The sequence below is a fragment of the Pinus tabuliformis genome, chromosome 8, assembly GCF_031772625.1.
Source record: "Pinus tabuliformis cultivar Carrire ecotype Pingquan chromosome 8, CPIR1, whole genome shotgun sequence".
In the NCBI taxonomy this organism is placed as follows: Eukaryota; Viridiplantae; Streptophyta; class Pinopsida; order Pinales; family Pinaceae; genus Pinus; species Pinus tabuliformis.
In genome coordinates, this window is record NC_142294.1 from 1,564,549,349 (window position 1) to 1,564,561,256 (window position 11,908).

General features: G+C 33.2%; 1 pseudogene; it reads left to right on the plus strand.

Annotated features, from left to right (window-relative positions):
• Positions 1–7,955: 7,955 nt before the first annotated feature.
• Positions 7,956–11,030, plus strand: LOC149241973 (potassium transporter 26-like; annotated as a pseudogene).
• The last annotated feature ends 878 nt before the right edge of the window (positions 11,031–11,908 follow it).

An 11,908-nucleotide genomic window follows, 5' to 3' on the forward strand; every position in this document is an offset into this window, starting at 1 on the left:
ACTACTAATTTGACAACAAAATTCTGAAAAATTTAATCATCCAACTTTCTCAGATTATAAGAAATTTCCATACTATTAAAAAAACATTAATTAATTAACTTCCACACTCTCAAATTATGATAAATTTCCCTACTAATCAAGATATCATTAATTAATTTTATTACTAATCAAAATATCATTAATTAATTTTATTCCATCTTTTTGGATCGGCCAACATAGGCGGTGTATTATTCTGGAACCCTTCCTCAAGAAATGGCCTATCTTTCTACTATGGTTTTGCCCATAATGTTTGGGTAGTTAGGTTATTGTTACTAAGGTAAGGGTTCTCTTATGAGATTGATTTCAATATTTTAAAAGTTGCACAAATGGTTAAGGTAAGGGCTCTCTTATGATGTTGATTTCAATACTTTAAAAGTTGCACAAAAGGTTCAAACTTTTGTTGAACGTGGTTTGCCTATTCATTAGAGTTACAAGGCAAGGCTATGGTGTATCTTTATGAAAATATGAGTTAAAATTCAGAGAATAAAAGTTGCACAAAAGGTTCAGCTTTTGTTGAACGTGGTTGGCCTATTCATTAGATGTAAAAGGCAAGGCGATGATGTATCTTTCTGAAAATATGAGTTAAAATTTAGACAACCAGGAGAGCTATTATGTGGAATGAATGAATAGGAATGTTTCATTATCTATTATATCTAAACAAGGGTTATTTGTCTAAATGCTTATTAAGTTATATATTTATATGACTTTTACAAATATTTACAAATTTATTATTCAAAATTTATTTTTAATATTTAAATTGATGTAATTGGACACATTTGTATTGCATGCACACATTAACCATTGAGGCTCTGAAGACGAGTAGACGAGTATATTAGGACACATTAACCATTCGAGTGTGTGAAGAGGAGTAGTTTAGAAAGAATTTATTATATGCCTTCAATATATTACAGAGTCGTCTAACAAGGCGGAGGAATTGCCCGAACAGCCAAAAGTGACTAGAATCCGGGTAAAAAAAATTCGAAAAATCTTGTAGAGGTAGTGTTTGAATTGTGTTTTTGATGGTGGAAATGGATTCAGCACCATCAAAAACGTCTAAAACACCTAAAATTTTCAAGTTTAATAACTATAACTTGGAATTACAAAAATCCTTGCCGGATTTTCTCTAAATATGACCAGAATTTCCATAACTTTCCTGGAAACTTGTTCGCCTCGTTAGACTACGCAATATATTATTGGGCATTGATGCAATCATAAAAATATTTTTTGCTTTTTAGTCACTTCCGGCCAGAGAAAAATGCTTCATATTCTAGTGGAAGAACACTCTGACCGGTCTTTTCCATTGGCCTATTGTTTCCAATAATTTCGCTGAGCTCTAAGCATGTCGTATTATTTTTACTTTTTTTATTGAACAGGATGTCACACACCTTCAGCGTTATGGAGACTCAAAGGTGGTGGTCAATTGGTTAATGAGCATTGACACATGCAAAAAATTCATTTTATGTTTTATCTTGGATGGAGTTTTAAGATTAAAGAATGTGCTTACTCTTTTTTCATATCATTATATTTACGCCGTAAGGCGTTTCCTTCTGAGACGAACTCCTCTACTGTCTACCTGTCCTCACTGTACACCATTCGATCTTTCGTTAGACGATTGAATTATAATCATCCGTTGATTTACATGTGACAGTTGTGACTAGCTAGAAACTTGCGTAGACTAGACGTTGGCGGTTGTAACTGGTAGTTCTCGTTTCTTGATAGAATGTGATGGAGCACTAACTTATGAAACTGATTTCAAGCTGGATTAGTTGCAAGATTATCAGCAGCCGAAACCCTCAAACTTAGCACTCCTGCTTGAAAAATTGAAATGTGTGGGATGGATGAACTGCCACGAGAGTGTTCTTTTGGCATTACGATCTTCTTTCTTGATTTTCTTGCTATTGGACATCAACATCTCTAGTATTTTCCAAGATGGTCGCCTTCACTGTACTTGTTACTTTACTGATGTTCTTTGTTGCCTTCTTGGTAATGAATCTCTTCGCACCTTATGCCAATGCATAGGCTCCCGCCCCTGATCCCATGTCCGACAGTAAGATCCTACCTTTCCATTTTATTTAAACAATGTGGGTCTTTATGGGATCTATGAATACTTGATCGGACAACGATAAGGGAAAACAACCCTCAGAAAATTCATGGGAAAATCCTGCAGCATTGGCAGAGCAAAACAATATCACAGATATTATTCGACTCTACTCAATGGCATTTTAAAGAAAATTTGTTTCCCAAATTTAGTAGCCAAAGGATAACTCCACACCTATTAAATTTTGGAATCCGCAGTCACCTGTAAGTTTGATATTTGATGCGTATATGTATAAAATTCGATTTCGTTATAGTTAAATTTGAGTATCTAAACTCATTGTTCAATTATTGACTCACCCCTTATCACACTCTAATAGAGGGAGAGCTTCTTGGTTTAGGATTTGATTTATCATAATCATAATAAATTAAATCTTCTTGCCCTCTTATGTTTTTAAATTACATCAAATATAAAATTTTCCCCTCAAATCAGTGGCAGAATTTATGTTGAGCTTGATTTTATTATGCAGAGCCCAACGAGAGTCCCCTTTCTCCCTTCTCACAAATTTCTGTGCGGGGAAAGTAAATGTTTACCATGTATCTGCAGATAAGGTGGCATAGCATTCTTGCACAAGAAGGATTTTATGCTTATCTTGTGGATTTTATTATATTTCATTGGAGTGCTTGCAATATCAAATTTGCTGAGATTTTTTTTTGTAATTTGTAAAGAAAGATTTGGATTGAAATATTTTTTGTGTTGTGGTGGTGCAGACAAAGGCCATAATGCTGATGGCTAGCAGAATAAATAGGAAAGACACATCTCAATTCCAAGCATAAACATATTATATATAGCTTTCAAACTATGTTCTAGAATGAGCTTTTTGGCTCAATTAAATATTTTTTTACTCAACATCAGATATATTTAAATATGTCACCATGTTGTGCTTCAAAATGCAGTTATGCAATTAATTTGCCCTTCTTATCTGAATGCAGTTATGAAGTTAATTTTCCTTGCTTATCTGAACCCGTCTGATTTTTCATCCTGTAGACCTAATTTTATTTTCTATTTGTTCTTTTAATCCGATTTCTTCTTCTAGAAACTTTATGACACAATTGATCCTTATCTTTTCCTCGAGCTGAACTACAGTGTTAGTTTCTTCTGAATTGAGGTTATTATCATCCATATTTTTGATCTTCTCAATTAAAGCTATGAGATCACCATCATGCATCAACCTTCCACTACTGGACTGCTCGGCATCTGGCAGCGCCAGTTCAGTATTCCAATACTCATCAGTCCTCCCATTGAATGAGAGTGTCGGTTTCGTAGAGTAATAAAGGCGAAAAACATGGTGCAGGGCTGTTTGTAGAAAATGGATTTACCTGGCCATGGTGTCTTTGTCAAAGTTGAAAATGGTGTCTTTGCCAAAGTTGCCAGAGATGAGAGTAGAGAAATATTAATAAGTTGGAAAAAGAATAATATTATACATTAAGTTGTATATCAAATTTTCTAAATTTAAATTTCTAGATGACTGATACATGGTTTCAGGAAAAAAATAATTATATTTATCACAAATACTTTTGGTTTCAGGAAAAAAAATAATTATATTTATCACAAATACTTATTAAAAAAGTACCTATCATCATGACACCCATTTCTCAATTGTTGCAAAGATGACAGCTAATAGTATCAAACATTTAATGATTTCAGAGCTCATAACATAAGAATTGCTGCATGCATAGTGGTATTAAATATATTCTTGTTTTCAACATACTGGAAAACCCTAACATACAAATTAAATATATTCTTACTGTCAACATACTGCAAAACCCTAACATACAAATTATTGCACAAATAATTGTTCATTGTAACTAATCGTGATCCAAATAAAATTCAATGGTGCCTATTTTTGGCTTTCAAAAACTCACAAACCTTCACGGTAGTTTTTTTATAATGAATTACAAACAGAATTGAAGTATTTTAATAAAATTAATAGAATTTTTAGTTAAAATTATAAAACATGTTTGAGGTATTTTAATAAAATTGATAGAATTTTTAATTAAAATTACAAAACTATGTGATATCACCTATGTACATAGATTCCATAACACTGTCAAACAACTAAATCCATACTTAACACTCGATCAGCTAATGTTGTTCATCCTCAATCAGCGTGAGAAATACTAGGAAAATGAGAAATACATTCAATGATATTTTGTCTTCATGCTAATTCTATACGTAGACATTCATTCCTTCAAACGCCATTAAGTCCTTAATCTCATCTTTACCCAACCGATTTTAATATCACTAACTAAGTATTTCGTGTTGTATAGGCAACCAGTTTCTTTAATATAATTTATTTTGAAATATACATGATTTTAATATTTTTAAATTTTTAAATGTAATAGAACATTAAATTTTAAAAATATTTAAAAATAATAACTTCTACTTGTTCTTCGAATAATGCCTTCGATGTCAGATGTGCTTATTGCTATCCTTAATAATCCCTTCAAATGCCAAACGTCAGGGCAGATGGTTGTGTCAGTAGGATAACCTCCCTTACGTCAATGATTATAGTGGTTTTGTCAGTGACATAAACAAACAAATATTCAACTCCCTTGGATTTTGGATTTAAATATTTTTAAATGTAATAGAAATTAAATTACAAGAAAATTTTAAAATTAAAAATAATGGTTCAAATATATTTCAATTGTATTATGAAGTTGATATATTTTATTTTATATTACAAATTTTTTTAATAGTATTTTTACTTAATTAAGTTAGAATTTAAATTGAAAGAGGTAATTTTATAAAATCTATTTTCAATTTTCTTCCATTTTAGATTTGTAGTTAAATGTAATAGAGACTAAATTGCAAGAATATTTTAAAATTTAATTAAAAAATTAATATAAAATTTATTTTCAATTTTCTTGCATTTTAGATTTAAGTATTGTTAAATGTAATAGAAATTAAATTGCAAGAATATTTTAAAATTTAATTAAAAAAATAAAAATATTTGTTGAAATATATTTTAATTGTATTATGTAGTGGATGTATTTCATTTCATATGACAATTTTTTTTTTTATACTAGTTTTACTTGATTAAGTTAGAATTTGAATTGAAATAGGTAATTTTATAAAATCCATCTTAATAATAAATGTGGTTTAAGAGTGTAAGTATATATATATATATATATATATATATATATATATATATATATATATATATATATATATATATATATATATATTAAATTTTATTTTTGAATTCTTAAATAGATTCAACAACTTGAAAACTTCATTTGAACATTTAGATTGTAGAGAATACATTTTAACAATTATTTGTTCTATTTTAGGTAAAATTAATCAAAACTATCTATGCAAAAGGATGAAAATGAAAAATAGTAAAATTGCTTTAAACTTTCCAACCACAACATTTTTTGAAACCATATAAATATACATATATGAAATTAAAATATTTTACTTAAAATAACAATTAAAATATTTTAGTTATGGATGTTGTCTACTTTTATGGTTTTTTTTTTTATTAACATATTCTAAATAAATCCTAATTTTACTTAATGTTACATATTAAAAAAAAATATTTATAACTAATATTGAATTTTTTTATTATTAAGTTTATTCATATTTTCAAATGAGACATATTAATTTTTACACCTTAAGGTGTTTCCCTCTGAAATCAACTGAGAAAGGTTGAACCGTTCGATCACAAAAAAGTAGTTACGAATTGTTGCAGGTAGGTAGGTATTCGATTCGCATAGGTAAAGACTTGTCTGCGAACTCAGGCAGCCAGCTCTTCAATCCGGTTGTCGAGAAGGGAAAACTGAAGGAAGAGGAAGCAAAAACTATTTTCAGCAGTTGATTAGCGCGGTCGATTTCTACCACAACCGGGGTTCATATCACCGGAAGTCGGAGAACCAGTTTTTAGACGAAAATGGCGATATGAAGGTCACCGACTTTAGCCTCAGTGCGTTGTGGGAGCAGTTCATACAGGACGACCTTCTCCACACAGCGTACGGTGCGCTGTCATATGTTTCACCGCAGGTGATTACCAAGAAGGGATACGACGCAACCAAGGCCAACATCTGGTCCTGTAGAGTTCGTGCTCCTAGCGGGCTACCTGCCTTTCCAGATGCAAATCTGATAGTGATGTATAAGAAGATCTGAAGGGGGATTTCAAATGCCCGACCTGGTTTTCCTCTGAAGTCTGATGTTTGGTTATCTGGCTGCTAGACCCTAACCCTATGCTTAGATCTAAACCATTACACTTCAGAACCTTCTACAATCTTTAGACGTGCCCAATTTTGCTAGATAGATATTTCATAACAACTGTTTCATGAAAGTATAAATATTTAGCATGGAGAAAACTCAGCATAGAAGGTTTGAATGGATTGCTTGCCAGGGTGAATTCACGTGTACTAGGAATTTGTTTCTTCTGCAGTGTCCTTATTTCTGGCTTACTACTAATTATTGAGCATTATGTAAAGAATGTGGGGTCTCTGCTTGAAGTTCTTGTCATTGTCACCATAAAAAGGGTTCCAGTCAAGACAATGCTTTTGTCAAAGAGATTTATGGTTGGAAAACTAGAGCCAAAGGGTGTATATAAATGCATAGCCCAATATGGTTACAAAGATGCCCCAAACATGGAAGGATTTGAATTTATCAACCAGGTTGTTGAAAGCATAAAAGATTATCTCAAGCTTAGAGGAACTCATTCCTCCTCACATGGCAGAAGTTATGCAAGCAGAAATACAGTGGCAGAAAGTAACTACTGTGTAGATGAGGAATTGCAATAGCTTGAATTGGCAAAGAATACTCCATAGATACTTTCATTGAGTTTAGTCCTTATTTTCCACCACAGGGATGAAAAATGTTGCCTTATTTCATATCATAATGTACTAATATTCAGTATATAATGAAAATTGTAAGCATTTACCATGTTTTAAATATGCATTCATTTATAAATTTATGGTAGATTATCTATGCTTTTATTTAGCAGACATGTTTCTCATCAATCTAGGGTGGAGACTAATGAGCATGCATGACCTTTAAGTATATATAGAGCATACATATGAATCATGATTTGAAATCTTGGCATTGTAGTAGAAGATTACCAAAGTTCTGTTATTTTTAGGTTATCATTAGATAGGTAAAAGATGGACAAGATGTCACAATGTGTTTTTAAATTATGTTTTGGAAGAGGTAAAAGTTTTGAGAGTGTTTTCAATTTACTTCAATTTTGAAAGTGGATATGTGAGCTGGGCTATATGGAGATAATTAGAGCTATTTTATCTTGCTCATTGTTTGGTGAATTTGAGATTCAAAGTTTGTCTACCAAATGTTTTACAGCAAATTGACAACATTGGCTAGCTTGCTGCTTGAATCTGCATCAGCTCTTGAAACTTCACCACTTATGGATTACCAACAGAGAATAATAGCATATATATGGTTAGATATTTTATTTTTCTTACTTATATTGTTACTGGTCTTGATGGTGTTGTTTTGGTTGTGGCAAATTTTAAGAAGAATTGATCACGCTCCTTTGGAAGTGCCAACCCTTGATGCTCAGTTGTGATGTAAAATATAGGAAGATAGAAACCTTTGCATTGTTGTATTGATAATATGTTGTTTTTATTGACTTTTGGGACTTGAAAAAACTTGTTTCCTTCACTGGTGAGAATATTAGAAGGATAATCTATTACAAATAGTGCACGGGACATCGTTTACACAAAATATTTTCCTTATACTACCCTTCACTCTGTTTTTTGCTATCTCTCAAGGCGTTTATCTATCATCTGTATTGAATAAGGTACCACGGAGAGGTTGGTGTCCCTTCCTAATTGCAGCAATTTTTCTGACCATAATGTTCTCTTGGAACTATGGAAGGCAAAAAAAGTATAAATATTTAGCACAGAGAAAACTTAGCATAGAAGGTTTGAATGGATTGCTTGCCAGGGTGAATTCACGTGTACCAGGAATTTGTTTCTTCTGCAGTGACCTTATTTCTGGCTTACCACCGATTATTGAGAATTATGTAAAGAATGTGGGGTCTCTGCTTGAAGTTCTTGTCATTGTCACCATAAGAAGGGTTCCAGTCAAGACAGTGCTTTTGTCAGAGAGATTTATGGTTGGAAAACTAGAGCCAAAGGGTGTATATAAATGCATAGCCCAATATGGTTACAAAGATGCCCCAAACATGGAAGGATTTGAATTTATCAACTAGGTTGTTGAAAGCATAAAAGATTATCTCAAGCTTAGAGGAACTCATTCCTCCTCACATGACAAAAGTTATGCAAGCAGAAATACAGTGGCAGAAAGTAACTACTGTGTAGATGAGGAATTGCAATAGCTTGAATTGGCAAAGAATACAGGGGTTGTCAACCTTGAAAAAAGCACTGGCAAGCAATTCATGCGCCTTGCATCAGATACTAGATTGAAGTTTTTCAGTACGCAAAATGGTGGAAAGGCTATCAACTCGAAGACAAAGGAATTGCTTGAGAAGAGTGCAATGACTCAGAATTTTTTTTTGATTGTTGTTATGATGGGCACTTGTATGGTGATTGGCTGGAGCGCTGACTATTGAAATATCAGGTCTTCCCATAAATGAATCTCAAAAAATTCTTTCATGTCAAACTGGTATCAGCTTGGCACCTCAACTCAATGATCCATCACACATGTTGATTTTGTTCCAAATTATGATGCCTTTTTTAATCCTACAGTGTTGTCAGCTATGCAAGGAATTCAGTCAAGGAATAGTAACATGAGCCAAGGTAAGATGATACAAGAATGCGAAGTAGACACTATTAGCTTGGCTTCCATGAGTATATTGGGATGTAATCAAGTTTTTCAGTATGGGTTAGTTTATTTGAAGGAGGGATGCAACTCCCTATCATAAACATGATATCATCTGTGTGTATAATGTGAATTATGGCATCCCACTTCCTGACATAATTTATGTTTTCGTATGTTAACTCATGCAGGCGTTGTTGTACTCGTGTCATTTTTTATCCTGTTACTACTGTTCCTTTTTCAAAAACTCGGTACAAGTAAAGTTAGCTTCATGTTCTCACCCATAATGATTGCCTGGTTCATGACCAACATCATGATAGGACAGTATAATATTGTGAAATATTATCCTGGAGCATTCAAGGCATTCAACCCATATTATATATACTATTACTTTCATGAATATCACTAATAAGGATGGGTGATGCTTGGAGGTGTAGTCTTATGTATAACAGGTATTGATTGATGATATGTGTCTCATTTTATCATATAGTATACTTGGAACTGTTTTCTAACTCAATTGATAAATCCATACCAATGATTTTCTCAAACACAATTCATAACTTCATCCCAATTATTTATGCTAAAGCTATACAAATAGAAACACTAACATCAGTTCTTTGTTCTGACTGGATCCAAGTGTCGAGGCCATGTTTGCAGACTTGGGCCATTTCAACAGGAAATCAATCCAGGTCCAAGCTATATGTCAAGGACAGAATTATTAGTATTTCATCATACCTGTGTGCTTCATCCTCCTTAAGTTTTAGTAACATAATGAGAAATTTGGGTTTTTTGTTGCAACTTGCTTTTTGTGTGTTGGTTTACCCATCTCTACTTATCACATATACGAGACAAGCGACTTATTTGATAAAAAACCCAGGGGACATAGGCTCTACATTTTACAAAGAAATACCACAACTTGTGCATTGGTCAATGTTCATTGTTGCCACTTTAGTAGCCATTGTAGCCAGTAAAGCATTGATTACAACAACATTCTCAATCATAAAATAGTCCATGGCTCTTAGCTGCTTCCCTCGAGTGAAGATTGTGCATACCTCACAAAATTACGAGGGTCAGATCTATTCACCTAAAGTTAACTATGTTCTCATGGTTATCTACATTGCAATTGTCGTAGGATTTTGGGATGGAACACAAATTGATAATGCACATGGTAAGAATATCCAAATTTATATCTGACAACAGAATTTGGTAGTTTTTATGGATTCTTTTGAGTTTCCAAGGATAATTTTAGGTATTTGGTGGTGTAGGGGTTGCAGTTGTTGGGGTTATGTTCATTACGACGTGCGTAGTAACCTTGGTCATGCTTGTGGTTTGGAACATGCATGTTTTGCTTATACTACCCTTCACTCTGTTTTTTTGCTATCTTTGAAGGCGTTTATCTATCATCTGTATTGAATAAGTTTCCACAGGGAGGTTGGTGTCCCTTCCTAATTTTCTAACCATAATGTTCTCTTGGAACTATGGAAGGCAGAAAAAGTATAAATATTTAGCATGAAGAAAACTCAACATAGAAGTTTTGAATGGATTGGTTACCCGGGTGAATTCACATGTACCAGGAACTTGTTTCTTTTGCAGTGACCTTATTTCTGGCTTACCACCGATTATTGAACATTATGAAAAGAATGTGGGGTCTCTGCATGAAGTTCTTGTCATTGTCACCATAAGAATGATTCCAGTCAAGACAGTTCTTTTGTCGGAGAGATTTATGGTTGGAAAACTAGAGCCAAAGGGTGTATATAAATGCATAGCCCAATATGGTTACAAAGATGCCCCAAACATTGAAGGATCTGAATTTATCAACCAGGTTGTTGAAAGCATAAAATACTATCTCAAGCTTAGAGGAACTCATTCCTCCTCACATGACAGAAGTTATGCAAGCAGAAATACAGTGGCATAAAGTAACTACTCTGTAGATGAGGAATCACAGTAGCTTGAATTGGAAAAGAATACAAAGGTTGTGTATGTTCTAGGAAAAATCACATTGAAGACTAATAAGAGCACTGGTCCTTTTGAAGGATTACTGATTGACAAGCTCTACAGATTTCTCCAAAATAATTGCAGGTTGACTCCGTTTACCTACCATATACCACCTGCGCATTTACTTCAAGTCGGAATGGTGCAAGAAATTTAGTGTTCGTTCACACAAAATTGCTAGAAGACAATGAAATCAGAAGCTTTTACTCATAATAAAGCTTTTAGGGCCGTAAAGTTCTTGATCACTGGAAAATAGGATATAATTTTGTACTATTGTTACTATTTTAATAGATTTAGAAGATTTCAAAATGCGAATTTTCGGTGAGATCAAAAGAAATGAGCATTGAGTTTGTTACCATCTCTGCAATAATTCATGCATCATTTAGAGTGAACTAGTACATACATGTTTTGTGACTTTGGTAGAATGGAAAAAAAATGATAATAGTTCATTACTTTTCAGTTTCAATCCTTCTTTTACACTAAGGCTCTTATCTTTTGATGAAATGCAAAGCCTGGTAAATTAAAATTTTCAAGAAATCCCAGGTAGAGTTTGTTAAGAGAGATTTTAAATTTTAATAGTAACTCCTTTTTATCCTTTTTCCTCCGAAATTTGTACACTCTCGAGTTATCTGGGGCTAAGTACCGGTTCATGTGTTACAGGCCCAAGCCACCAAACAACACTTTTCCCATGTTGGGTCCCTTCAAATTCTGAATCTAAGAAGCCCCATAGGAGCAACAAAATGAAGATGATACCTAGAAAATCACTCTTCTTGCCTAAGCCACCAATCCTAGCAAGGCTTAAGGAGGACCAACGATAACTATAAGAATCCCATGCTTCCACTATACTCTCTATTGCTTTATGATCCAATATGTTTCTCATCTAATCTTTCCATTTTGTTTTGAATGTGGAGTCTTTACAACCTGCAATATAGTATGCTCTAAGCCCCTGTAGCAATATTCAAAATGTGGCTACAGTTGCTTTACAGTATCTGTAGATGAGGGTATGCCCCCTTTGTCTATTATAGCAGAGAGTTG